Source organism: Equus asinus, chromosome 29 (assembly GCF_041296235.1).
Source record: "Equus asinus isolate D_3611 breed Donkey chromosome 29, EquAss-T2T_v2, whole genome shotgun sequence".
Lineage (NCBI taxonomy): Eukaryota > Metazoa > Chordata > Mammalia > Perissodactyla > Equidae > Equus > Equus asinus.
In genome coordinates, this window is record NC_091818.1 from 27,997,949 (window position 1) to 28,012,637 (window position 14,689).

The following is a 14,689-nucleotide window of genomic DNA, read 5'->3' on the forward strand; positions in this document are numbered from 1 at the left end:
TTATTATATTAAATATAATAATAAATGTAAACATAAATTATATAATATATAAATATTTATCAATAAATATAAATAATATCTATGCATAAATATATTATATGTAAATAATGAATATATTGTATATAATTTATGTATAACATAAATATCTTATATAGAGTGAATAGATAATATATAATTTATGTATAATATAAATATATTTATATAAATACAAAGGTTTTTTTGTATATTTTTATATTCATCATTATATTTTTACATTCACATTTAATAAGCTAAAAATATTCTTTTGTGTGTGCTTGTGTTTTTAGTAAATAGTGTCATAGTTAACTATCCCTTTTTGCAACTTGCTAATTTTTTCCCACAAAAGCTTAAGGTTCAGAGCTCTATTCAGGATAGTACATAATTATTCCAAAGTGGAATACGTGTAGTTCACCTCTTTTAACTGTTGTCTACTATTCCATCATGTGAAAATATTACATTTTGTTTCTTCATCCCATTATTGATCAACATTTAGGTGGTTCTAATATTTTGCTGCTACAAACAATGCTGCAGTGGGCACCCTCTTGTGCATGGTGCCAATGTTTCTCCAGGAAACATACCAAGAAGTGAAATTGCTGGATGGTAGAGTCTGTCTACTTTCAGTTTTTCTAGATCTGGTCAAATTATTCTCCAAATTATCTGTTAGTTTGGTAGGTTAAGCTGTTTAGACCCAAAGACAATGATGGTCCTTTACAATTGTTCCTGGTCTGAGGTTCACTATTCTCAATGCAATAAATCGGAAATCTAGACTCTTGATAACTTGTGGTTCTGCTACCCACTGCATCCAGTTGGCAGAAGGGGAAGGTGAGTCTGCAGGAGGCACATCTGCTTCTTAAAGGTTTTGTCTTGGAAGTGGTACTCTTTGACTTCAACTGGTAGGAACTATTTTCAAGGCCACATCCAGCTGCAAGAAAGGCTGGAAATACAGTCAGTCACTGGCTTGTTAAGCACTTCTCAGCTAATATCGTGTGTTCTGGGAGAGAGTGAAGGAGTTTCATCAACAGCTGGCCATATCTATCACAGTTTTATACCAAATTTTAATCCCATCAACATCCTCACCAGCACTGAGCATTGGCAGAATATAGTTTTCCCATTCTGCAAGTAAAATATAGTATCTCGTTGTATTTCACTGATTTTTACCGAGTTGAGAAAGAGATATATTTTTTTCTCAAAAACTGGAAAAGGAAGAGAAGAGGTAAAGATGGTGTTAAAGACTGAATGTCTGTGTCCCCCCAAAATTCATGTACTAAAATTTAATCTCAATGTCATAGCATTTGGAGTTAGGGCCTTTGCAACGTAATTAGGTTGTGAGGATGGAGCCCTCGTGATGGGATTATTGCCCTTTAAAAGAGGCCAGAGGGCTAGCTAGCTCTCCTGCTACATGATCAACAGATGAAGATGTCCGCATCAAATGGCATTGCTTGCTCAATGAAACTATGACGGAGTGTCTCTGTCCTATAGACTCAGGAACATTTTTTTTGTCTATGTCATGGTAGAAAGAAAGCTTCTCAGGTATGTGAAACTCAGGAAGTAAAATGGTTGACATAACATATTTGAATTTGCTGCCACTACTGTCTTTTGAAGGACAAAGTATTCCTGGTCCCAAAGAGGAAGGGCACATTTGACCCTACGATTTTACTTGAGAGTCAGTTTGCACCATCCAGAGTTTAACTTTGAAAAAACACCCATCTTAAGAGATAGAAAAGAACTCATCACAAATAAAAATCAAGTAACAATCAGGCCTTTGAAAAGAGAGTTTTGAATTGCCAGAAACTAATACCACCCTAAATCATAGCAACAAATGCCCACGGAAACTTCCAAAAACAAAACTGTAACTACAGTACTTCTTGGCATTCAAGGCCAACCCAATTTTCCCCTATGGTGCTACACTCAATCACAAGGACTGTATTTGGCTACTTAAATACTATGCCATTTGCCAATGTCTTTAAACAGCCGTTTATTCTTGAGTCTTTAGTTCACCATCAGTAATTCTACAGCATTTCCCCTTTTCGTTTTCCAATATGCCATGTAGCAGGAAAATGACACCTCTTCAAATTCCACGAAGACATCAGGAATCATGACAACATGGAATTGTGGCTCTGTTATTTTACTTGTGTAGTCTATAACATTAAATATTAATTCATGATGATGATTCCCTGAGAAACTTTAATTAAATTAGGTTGGCCCATCTCCTGAACTGTTAATTACTATACTATCAACGTGTTGAATATGATACTGCATATGCCAGAATAGACCAATGCATTTTTGGAATATAGAGTATACCCATGCAATTTTGAGGCCCTGATGTGATGTTGGCAATGAAAGCAATGTGGGATTGGATCTCCCTGAACTTTTGATCTTAGGTTTGCTGTTTCTGTTTCTACATTTTAAAAAATCATAGTGCTTTTGAAAAATGTTTAAGTTCTATTGACAATTTGACTTCACCTTTAGTTTCTTGTCCTGCAATGTCTTCTAAAGGGTAGGCTTTTGCTTCTATTTTTCTTTTCACTTTTTTGTATTTTTATGTGATTTTTGTTTCAGAAATAGTTTTACTTTCTCTCCTTTTTGGAAAAAAGTTAATATACTTTATTTTTTAGAACAATCTTAGATGTACAGAAAAATCAAGTAGAAATTACAGGGCCAGCCCTGGTGGCCTATTGGTTAAGTTCAGCGCTCTCCACTTCTGCAGCCCGGGTTCAGTTCCCGGGCATGGACCTACACTGCTCTGTTAGCAGCCATACCGTTCTGGTGGCCCACAGACTAAAAAACAGAGGAAGATTGGCAAGGAGTTAGCTCAGGGCTAATCTTTCTCAGCAAGAAAAAAAAAAAATTGCAGAGAACTCCCTCATACCCCCTCCCTCCTGCCAGGTTATTTTCCAAAGTGGCTGTACCATTTTGCATCCCCACCAGCAATGAATGAGAGCTTCTGTTACTCAATGTTCTCACCAGTATTTGGTGTTGTCAGTGTTTTGGGTCTTGACCATTCTAATAGATGTGTGGTATTATCCAATGTTGTTTTAATTCATAATTCCCTAATGACATACTATGTTGAGCATTGTTTCATTTGCTTATTAGCCATTTGTATATCTTCTTTGGTAAGGTGTCTGTTGAGATCTTTAGCCCATTTAAAATTTTTGTTGCTGTTGTTTTGTTTTCCTATTGTTGACTTTCAAGAGTTCTTTGAATATTTTGGATATAAACCCTTTACATACTTTGCAAATATTTTCTCCAGCTCTGTGGCTTGTCTTCTCATTCTCTTAACAGTGTCTTTCACAGGGCAGGGATATTTAGTTCTACTGAAGTCTAACATCAATTTCTTTCTTTCACGAATCTTGCTTTTGGTGTTGTACCTAAAAAGTCATCACAAAACCCAAGATCACCTGGATTTTCTCGTATGTTTTCATGCAGGAGTTTTATAGTTTTGCATTTTACATTAATGTCTATGATCCATTTTGAGTTAATTTTTGTGAAGGGCATAAGGTCTCTGTCTAGATCCATTTTTTGTGTGTGGATGTTCAGTTGTTCTGGTACCATTTGTTGAAAGACTATCCTTTCTCCATTGAATTGCCTTTGCTCCTGTGTCAAAACTCAGTTGACTACATTTGTGTGAGTCTATTTCTGGTCTCTCTATCTGTTCCATTGATCTAATTGTCTTTTCTTTAGTCAATATACACTGTCTTGATTATTCTAGCTATGTAGTAAGTCAGTCAACTGGGTAATGTCAGTCCTCTGATTTTGTCCTTCTTAAGTATTGTGTTGGCTATTCTGAGTCTTTTGCCCTCCATATAAACTATAGAATCAGTTTGTTGCTATCCACAAAATAACTTGCTGGAATTTTGATTGGGTGCTCTCTTTTTAGCTTCTAGTCCTTGTGATTCAAGTTTCTTCTTCCTTTCACTCCTACTCTCATGATGAGTCCGAAACTTTTTTCTTTCTTTTGTTGCTCCATTGAAAGACGAAATTAGAAAACATACCTTTTTCTAAGATATTTGCATCTCATTTTAAAGAGGCTTGAGCTTTTCATAGTTCTAAAATGCGTTTCGGAAGCTCCTCCTTACCTTGTTCAAGCAGACCTTGAACTCTTTTCAGGCTTACTCTTCATTCTCCATCAATGACTCATTCATTCCAAACAGCAAAGGAATCTGTAAACTTGACAGGAGTCAAAAGTAGCTGCTTATCAATGTGAGAAAATATTGACAAGTTTCTGTTATAATGTTATCTCATCAAGGCATTTCTGTTGAAAACTCTTACACACAGATTTCTCTTTGCCTATATGGTACCCATGTCTCTATATGAAGCATCATCGTAGGCCTAATAAACAGCTAAATGCGGAGGTTTGGGGTCCTCCCAGGAACAGTTGACACTGCAGGACATCTTTTTCAAAGTGTCCCGCTTGCCTGCATAAGAAGATGCAGGTAGAGCGGTAGTCAGTAAAATATTCACCAGAAAGTGTTCTAAATTGGAAATACAGGGCTTATATTGAGCCTGATTCACAGGGCACATTCACAGCATGGCATGAAGCAGCATTCACAAATCTTATCGGCTGTGCGTGTGATGGTAAAATCAAACATGTCTCTGAAAAATAAAACTCTTGTTAAGTCAGTACAACCTCTGCCTGTGGTATTTGTGTCTGTGTGTGTGCACGCTCACAGGCATGCAGGTACATATGGGCGATCTTTGTTCAGCTCCCAGCTGCCAAGGGCGGAGACTTTCTCTTTCCTGTCCATCATATATGAATGAATGAATGAAAATGAAGAGCTCGTGTATGAATGAACAATTGCATAAATTAAGAGTTCTACCCTTTTCTGTTGTAATACTAGTCACCAGGTGCCCATTGGGAAAATATTGGTTTTCTCTATTATTCTGTGAGTCTCTTGAGCAAGGACCTTGTCGTCCCAATCTCTATGCCTACAGCTCCTGGTATTGTCCCCAGAACATAGCACTCAATAAATCCTTTTAAAATTAATAAATAAATAAACTAGAGGGTGGCTTCAAAGTGAAATTCATTTATCTCTGACTGCTTAAAACTAATTTGCAGCTAAAAGTTGAAAGACTAAAAGAGACCAGGAACAAAGCTACGTTCTTAAAGAGCCACCTGTATGTCTCTGTGTCTGAGCCTGTCTTGATTCATCTATCCTCAGTGTAGATAAAATATTGGGAAAGCCTTTCATTAAACTTTATATTTTATGATACTGAAGTAAGAGAAGCAGAGGCAGAAAGATATTTGGGCCACAGGAGAGGCCAATGGAGGAATAGAGAGAGGATATAAGATAGAAAAGAGAATGGAGTCAACAAGAGGATGCCTTCCTTGAATTAAGATATGAATATTGAAATTGTACTGCAAAGTCATTTTTAACGGTGTTTTTGTTTAAAAAAGATGTGATCCTGGAAAAAAGGCCAAGGAATAGGGAGCCCAGAGGAATCAGGAGTCATCCCCCAGTTAACCTAAATGAACCTAAATCAGGTTATGTGTGTGTACTCTGGTCAGTGGCCATGAAGAGGAGAGCGGCCAGAGCTGATAATACCACCTGGTTGAAAAGATCTAAAAATTCTTTCAAGGTGATTGTTTAATGGAGACTCTTCCACAAATATTTCCAGTGTTTCATTGAATTTCATAGTAGAGCTTTGAAAACTGTTTTTAACTTTAGTAAAATCATTATTAAGCAAATCCTCTTCCTCCCAACAACGATAGCAATAAAAGTAATCTTCAATTTGCACTAATGGAATCTTGGCATAGCAAAGGAAATCTCCTGAGTTAAACCATCAGCCAAGGCCAAAACAACCAAAAGTGAGTTCTATGAACATTTGGAGATATATATCTTCAAGTGTAAAACATGACATTGCCAATCACCTGTTATCTAATATGACCACCATTTCAATTTTTACAGTGGAAGAGACCCTTTTAAAGATATATTGTATTAAAGGCATTTCCTTTGTATGTTCATTGCCAAATCTAATTAGAGATAATTGTTTCCTGGGGATATGAGCCATGAGGCATTGTGTGTGTGTTTGTAACTAGTTAGTACTGTTTTTGGGATTATCTCCATCATGCCTATTACCATATTTAATCCTTTCTTTCTGTTACTGTCCAAATTATAATTTTTCTCCTATCATTCCTCTACCTATTATACTATTAGCAGTATCATTATATTGAGATAGCAATTTCTCTAGCCACAGAGATCTTTGATTTTAGCTTTAAAATCTAGTTCTGAGGTAGTTATAAAGAATGTTGGTATATTTTTCCATTATTTTAAACTTCCTACTACTGAATATTATTTGTCACTACCACTCATTGAATCTATGCACCTGTATTATTCAAGATGAACAGAACAAATACATAATGCTATTTCCTTCCAAATTAATAAACCAATTCAATAAAATAAAAATGACTGTACTATGAAATCATGCAAATTTTTTTTCTACTTATAGAAGCATTTTATCCTCAATAAAATCAGATAGTTTAATATCTACAATTAATACATTTGTTTCCAATTTTGAATAGATTCTGTGAAATCAGTATAATATGTATTTAACTGCTTCAACTCCTTCAGCTTTGCCTATCTATCAATTTTTATCTTTCTGTAGTCTTTTCACTAAGTATCGAATTTGAGAGTTTTAATATAAAAAAATTATAGCCATAAAATTTTGTGATTTGAATATGAAAGCAGATATGAGGTTTCAATATTTAATCCACCTGCATCTTTGCATGTTATGCCTGAGGATACTCACCTACTTTTCTTCCATCCTCCCTTAACTGTTCCCTATTTCTTAGGTTTTCTACTTAAAATTTATTTGATTAGAATTTCAACTACATGCATCTTTTGAGAAATATATAATTAACTTTAGTATAATAACTTTAATTTATTAAATTATTTATATTTCCAATTTACTTTGTTCATACATTCTTTTATGTACTATGTCCTCTAACATTCTTTTTGCTTCTTACAGTTTGGTCTGAACCCTTCTATAGACTGTGGCAATGGCCCTAATCAGCTAGCTAGCATGTCACAATCTCTTCCAGATAGAAACTTACCTGAGAAAAACTGCAATGCTTGAGATAAGTCTCTGCAACAGTGGATATTTCATTTCAAATTCCAAGCAGCTCAAGACTCCGCAGAAACGGTGATGAAACCCTTCAGCTGTAGAAACCCAAGGCAAATCTCTTGACCTTTAAGAGTGTAGTCACTGTCACTCCCTTTGATAAGAAGTTGTTGAAAGTAGAAAACAACTTTCCCTCTTTATATGAAAATGTATTGAAACAAAAAATGATTTGTTTTTACTCGCAGATATTTCTCTATATTTGGGTGATCTTACTTGGTTTATACACGGCCCTTCAAAGGTGTGGTCTGATTTTGTGAATTTAAGATAGAGACCACATGCTGAATGATCCAGGCAGAGTTAGAAACAGTTCCTTCGTGGAGATATGGAAATTTTCAGAACATCAAAGTGTAGAATTTCAATGGCACTCAGAATATCTTTAGAATACACACAAGTGTTATGATTGATAGGTTGGATAACAGTTCCTTAACTCTGCTATGCAAAGTGTGGTCCTCAGACCACCAGGCTCAGTATGTCCCCAGAGCTTGTCAGAAATGCAGAATGTCAAGATTGACACCAGACCTACTGAATTAGCTTTACTTTTTACCAATATCCTCAGGTTTTTTATATGCACATAAATTTCAAGAAGCACTGGCTTAATCAACTTCCTGACTCAAAAGATGAAAATTCAGGCAAATCAAATGGTGGATTTTATGTGGGGATAAAAATGGGCAGTTTATAAAAATGAATGAAAACCACAATTTGTTAGTGAAATCAAACCAGTTTACCTAGTTAAACTCTTTTGTAGCAGAAAATAGGAAAGTTTGATCTTACATAAGAATTTTCAGAAGCAAGTGCAATTTAAGACACATATTGGTCTACCCAATGCCAGGACATCCAGATGAAAAAGGAAAGAATTTGACAAGTCATGCAGAGGTGCTCAATTTTAGACATCTGGTCTACTTCCAGAGCATCCTGGTGATTTAACTTTAAAATAATAAATTTCATCATGAATTCTGGCCTCCTGTTGATGCAGCCTAAAATAGGTCATACAGAACTCTCCAGATGACATAACGTTTGCATATCAGCTACTGTATGTGCATAGGGGCGAAAATGGGGCTGTTTTCCTGTGTCACTGTAGGTTTCCCGATGCTTTGGCATTTAGCCTGTGAGGAGACAGCGCTCCTGAATGATTCTGGTGGTAAGCTATTGAATAATGGATCTTGTGGTGGTGCTTTCTAATACAGCACTTCAACTGAAGCGTGTTTAGCATTTTTCACCAATGCCTTATTTCCAGAAGAAGTACGTGAAAGTTGCGCTTAGAGAAGAGAGACAACGATTTTACTTTTAAATTTTCTTACTGGAGGGAAGAATGAATTCTGATCCTAGTTACATAATTGGAAGCACCTAGTGCATCTGTTCCTAAGCAGATAAAGGGCAATCGTTTCTGAATTGAATTAAGCCAACCATTATTTTATCACTAAATTACTGGCGTCGTCTGTTTATCATTCTAGCTCAAGCTGGAACATTTTAGAATCAGAGGTGACTGACTTCCTGATAAAGTAAAGAATTATCTTCATTTTACTGATCTAATTTGTTTATGGTCCTGATAAGATCCTGACTTATTTCCCCTGTTTTAGATACAGTTATTGGAACTTTCATGAAACCAGGTGAATCCTGATCCAAATTATGAATGAACTGATACCTGTTTTTGCCAGGGACCAGGATCACTACAAATTAGCCTATTTTTATTGAGACCATATTTCTTCAACTTGGATTTAGCTTGAATTTTGAAAAAACAACTTAGAAATAGTGAGATCTACAGTCCAACTCATTTGACGTGCAGGCAAAAGTATGAAAACATTTTACAAATTTATGATTATAACAATAATACTTTGATAATAAATATAAATTTTGAGATTCATTAATTACTTCCTTTCCAAAAAAAGATACCCCTGAAAAAATTGCATTCTTTTCTAGCCATTTTAAGAGTGTGATGATATCACATAAATCTATTTTCAGAATCTGTGTGATTTCAAAATCTTCTCCCTATCTTTCCTCTAAAATGCGTAGATTTCTTTAGCTGTTCTTTTGGAATTCATGATTAAAGAAAATGTAGTTTAGTAGCTTTCTGTATAGTTAGTCACTCAAAATCTATTGTCAGGTACGGTGCTAGGCTCTGGAGAAGGAAGCATTCTCTGCCCTTTTTAAAAATTTATTTATTTTTATTTTTTTTGCTGAGGAAGATTTGCTCTGAGTTCACATCTGTTGCCAATCTTCCTCTTTTTGCTTGAGGAAGCTTCACCCTGAGCTAACATCTGTGTCCAGTCTTTCTCTATTTTGTATGTGGGTCACTGCCACAGCATGGCTGATAAGTGGTGTAGCTAACTTTAAAAATGTGTCATTTTTGAGTATTGTGATACATTTTAAATTCTCTTTTAGTTTAGTCATATTTTTGTATTATTTTATATTACTATTTCTGCAGTTAGGTATCTCAGACTTTGCCACCTGTTGTAAGATGTTGACATTGAAAATAGCATTTGCTAAAAGCTAAACAATTATTTCTGATCATTCTATTAATTTTAACGTTTTTATGATTTTTCACATGACATCTGTAAAACATACTTTAAACAAAATGTTTTAATAGTTCATACCACAGTATTCTTCACGTCTTGAATAAAATGTGAATCTAGGAGCTGTTTTTCTTTAAAAATAAAATCTGTTCTGATGCTTTTAGTAGTGAGATTTTTGTTGTCTTATAAAGTTAATGTTTTCAATGAAATGGACTTTGTGAGACTGCAAGATTATATACATCCCCTAAGTCCATAATTTTTTTTTTAAAGATTTTATTTTTTCCTTTTTTCTCCGCAAAGCCCCCCAGTACATAGTTGTATATTCTTCATTGTGGGTCCTTCTAGTTGTGGCATGTGGGACACCAGCTCAGCGAGGCCGGATGAGCAGTGCCACATCCACGCCCAGGACTCGACCCAACGAAACACTGGGCCGCCTGCAGCAGAGCGCGAGAACTTAACCACTCAGCCACAGGGCCAGCCCCGCTAAGTCCATAATTTTAAACATTTAATTCCAGGACTAGATATGACTGTTCCAAGATTATGATTAAGTTAGGTGATATTTTCTGGCCTATGTTCCTAAATCGTCTTCCTAATATTGTCTTATACCACTGTCTTTTTTAAAAAATCATGAATGTCCAATACAATAATTTTGGTGTAGGGAAAACATTGTCACTTATCCTGAGTCATATTTGATGGAGCATAATTGATAATTTAAAATCTACTCTTCAGAATGCATTTGTTTTGTGTGATTAGTTCATTGGCTTTTATTAATGCTCACTTTGAATTTATCAGTCATTTTGTAGCTGTTATTGTTCATTCCCAAAGCATGAATTCATGTGCGGTTTTCCTTCCTGGAAGAAGTCATTGACATATATAAACTTGGGGATTTCATCATATATGTTCTCCAACACTTTACTTAGAGTATATATTAAAATAGAGGTGATCTTGGATCTGATTCTCCAGGGAATTCCATTATTTACATAGTTTTTCTTGTAAAAGTGTGACCCTTTATGTCCTATACATTTTATTTTATTCTTTGTGCTTCTTTTCCTGTTGGGTTGTGGATTTGGGCAACTGTATCTTCCTTCGCATTTTCCATAGTTCCTAACCAAGCATGTGATAAACATTCATCAAATTAAATGTCAATTTTCTGTGACACTAACAGTTTGCTCTTATTTCCGATTGTATGGTGATTTAATTAAAACATAATAGCTTTGGTGTAAAACTTTCTCTAAGACATTTTGAAAGTTTAAACAACCGTATTCACAGTGTCTGTTTTTTCTACATAAATATGTGTCACCTCAAAGAAGTCTCAGGCATGATTTATGCTTAGGAGAACCACGTTACCTTTTTCCAAAGAGAGTCTATCAGGGAACGTGTTCAGTGATTCTGCCCTTTATTTTATACACATGCAATTCATTCCAACTGACCTCCATTGATGCTGGACACCGGGAGGCCCATCACGGGACGAGATATCTGTCCTCAGAACATTTGCAAATGCAAGGTATTCATAATATATGTGCTGCTGACGGCAAAGTGCATCTGGACTCACATTGTCCCCTTTGAAATGTTTTCTTATTCACAAAAATCAGTTGGACACAATAGCCAAAAGGTGTAAAAAACCCAAATGTCCACCACCAGATAAATGGATTAACATATATATATAAATACTATTCTGCCATGAAAAGGAGTGAAGTTCTGACACGTGGTTGAACTTGGAAAACATTATGCTAAGTGAAATAAGCCACACACAAAAGGGCAAATATTGTATGATTTCACCTACATGAAATATCTAAAATAGGCAAATCATGGACATAGAAAGTAGGCTGGAGGTTACCAGAGGCTTGTGAGAGGGAGGAATGGGGAATTCTTGCTTCATGGTTACACACTTTCTGGTCAGGGTGTTAAACAGATTTTGGAAATGGATTATTGGTGATGGTTGCATAACATTGTGAACGTATTTAATGACACTTAGTTGTACATGTAAAAATAGTCAAAAATGGGGGCTGGCCCTGTGGCCACAGCGGTTAAGTTTGTACGTTCTGCTTCGGCGGCTTGGGGTTTGCCAGTTCGGATCCTGGGTGCGGACCTATGCACAGATTAGCAAGCCATGCTGTGGCAGGCATCCCACCTATAAAGTGGAGGAAGATGGGCACAAATGTTAGCTCAGGGCCAGTCTTCCTCAGCAAAAAGAGGAGGATTGGTGGTGGATGTTAGCTCAAGGCTAGTCTCCCTGGAAAAAAAAAAAAGAAGAAAAAAATAATCAAAATGGTGAATTGTGTTATATATATCTTACCACAATTTAAAGAAATTAACAATGTAATATACTGAAAACAATGACTATATACTATGCGGGTGAGTTGTATGGTATATGAATTGTATCTCAATAAAACAGTTTAAAAAAGTCAATTAAATATGGGGGGATGAACACAGATAACCTTTTAGTGCCCTTATTATCCTTTTCTTAGAAGAAAATATAGAAATAATAATAGTTATAAAATGACAAGAAACATTTCTGGCTTCATTAGGAAAACCCATGGGGTCTGGCCTGACTCTGGGAAATGCGTGGAAATCGATACACAGATGGCATTCTATAATGCCCAGTCATTGTTTATGCAATTTAAAACTTTCAAAGTAAGTTTTCTATCGGAAAGATTTGTTAAATACCTTCTGTTCCACTCTCTATCTTGGCAGAGCCGGTCATATTTCGAGAATGCCTCCAGGTTCCTGAGATAGATCGTTTCTTTTTTTTTTTCCTTTCATCTAGGAACTTTACAAACTGCAAGAATTGCTTTGTAGTCTGAAGGGCCCCTGAGTCTGTGAGCTGCTTGGCTTTGCCAAGATTGCCAGCCTGCCAAATCGTCAGCTGCCAAAAGACTAGCCAGGGCTTCTTCATATAATGAAAGTACAAAAAAGGCCATGTGCTTGGCGGACTTGCCCAATTCCCTCTGCTTCATAGAGAAAATAAATCTCTAAAGAAGTCCAAGAGAGAGCTACCATCTGGTCAGACTCCTGGCTTTCTCAATATGGCTCCCAACACCTATCGCCAAGTGTCAGGAGGGCTTCCTGTGTTGGATGAAGGCAGACTGCAGGGTTCAGGGCCAATATGCTGAAATCAGATGGGAGCCTAATGAGGTGGGACTTGGCAGATGGGTTTTGACCTGCAGTCTCATCATTGCTTCTGGCACATTCACAGAGGGTCAACATTTCAGCAATAAAAATTGGAGCAATTTAATATCTGGCCCTGTAATTGCTGACTATCTGTTAATTTCTTGAAGAATCCACAATGCATCCAAGTAAAAACCTACCCAACAACCACAACACTGTGAATCTCAGATGACTTGAAAGCAACACCATTGGAAAAGCTGCAGAACTGTTTTTACAGTGTTGACACTTTTCAGCTCTTTTGGCCCATTTTCTACACACTTAGATCTTCAGTTCTAAAAGCCAAAGCCAATTTTTCTTTTATACAAGGTAGTTCATGCTACAAAAGTTCACATCATATAAGAAACCCTTCTTTTGTGGTAAATGATAGTAGGAAACTCACGCACTCATTGTGTCATTACACAGGCCTTGATGATCTGCTTGGTTTAAACATTAATCACATTTACTCACTGGATTTTTGCCTTTAACATCTGAAGTTGGTAGCAATTAATCAGGTAAAAAATAGTAAACTATAGTCATATTTCAGATTTTTTATGAAGGTTGGAAATCACTGATGGGCATGCAAATTTTGAACCAGAAAGTTCAGCATCACTTTTGGAAACTCCATAAGAGAATTAAATTCCACTATTGTTGTCTTTTTAATTTATAAGCAAAGCCAACACATTGACATTTTTCATCTTCCAGTAAAGACTTTCTTCTGCAAGTTCTCCAGGCTAGCAAAGCATCTGCATGCAATTGTTTTCTGAACCAAATGCTTCAGCAGAAGCTGAGCCTCAAGACCACATTGTATGCAAGATGTTTCTCCTAACTAGGCTGTGCTGTGGTCCCTTCGCACTCAACATATTCAACCTACCTTGGTTCGTTCTCATTCTCTTTGACATATGTCTACTGTTCTCCACATCCCTTCAAAATCTGGGCGTCCTCTAAGACACTCCCCTCTCCTTCGCCTTCTCTATCTAGTCAGGCTTCAGGTCCTGTTGGTCTTATCCCTGTCTGTTCCTTCCCACCGAAGCGGTTCAGAACAAGCCAACCGAAAATATGCCACTTTGGCATATGGATTATTTTGAGTATAAGCCACTTGAGAAATCGCAGATGCAGGAAAAGCTCTCTCTGTCCTCCCACTTTCTCCCTAAAAGCAGGTCACAACATTTCCCATGAGAAAAGGTGCCTTCCATGTACCTGGAAGAGAAAAGCGTTCTTATCACTGAAGACTGGGAGTCAACACCAAAATGGACCTGTACAAACAAACCCACCAAAACAACCCTTATCTTCCGCTAGTTTCCCCTGTATATTTCCTAGTCAGTGTCCCACAATTTACTGCCCTAGCTCAAGCCTCTTTGTCTTATCTCTTCACAAATGTGTTGTTTATTTGTTTTAAAAGTATAGGGGGCCAGACCCACAGCCTAGTGGTTAAGTTCGGCACTCTCCCCCACTTCTGCGGCCCAGGTTCGCGGGTTCACCAACACCACTCATCAGAGGCCATGCTGTGTGGTGATTCACATACAAAATAGAGGAAGATTGGCACAGATGTTAGCTCAGGGAGAATCTTCCTCAGCAAAAAAAAACGTATATAAGCTCTTGGTCCTACCTGCTTCTTCAGATCTTCATTTTCCTTATGAAGACTTGTGTGCACATAAAAATATTAAATAAGACCTGTGTGCTTTTCCCCTGTTAATCTGTCTTCTGGCAGTTTAATTTGTAGGCCCAGTCACAGAATCTAAGAGGATAGAAAAAAGTTTTTCCTCCTCTACGCGCTGTTACTGTTACCCTCATTACGTCACACGGATGACTACAAAAATGGACTCTTTCCCTTTACATTTTTCACCTTTACATATTCTCATGTTAAATGTTCCCAAAGGTTGCTTTTACTTCATGTG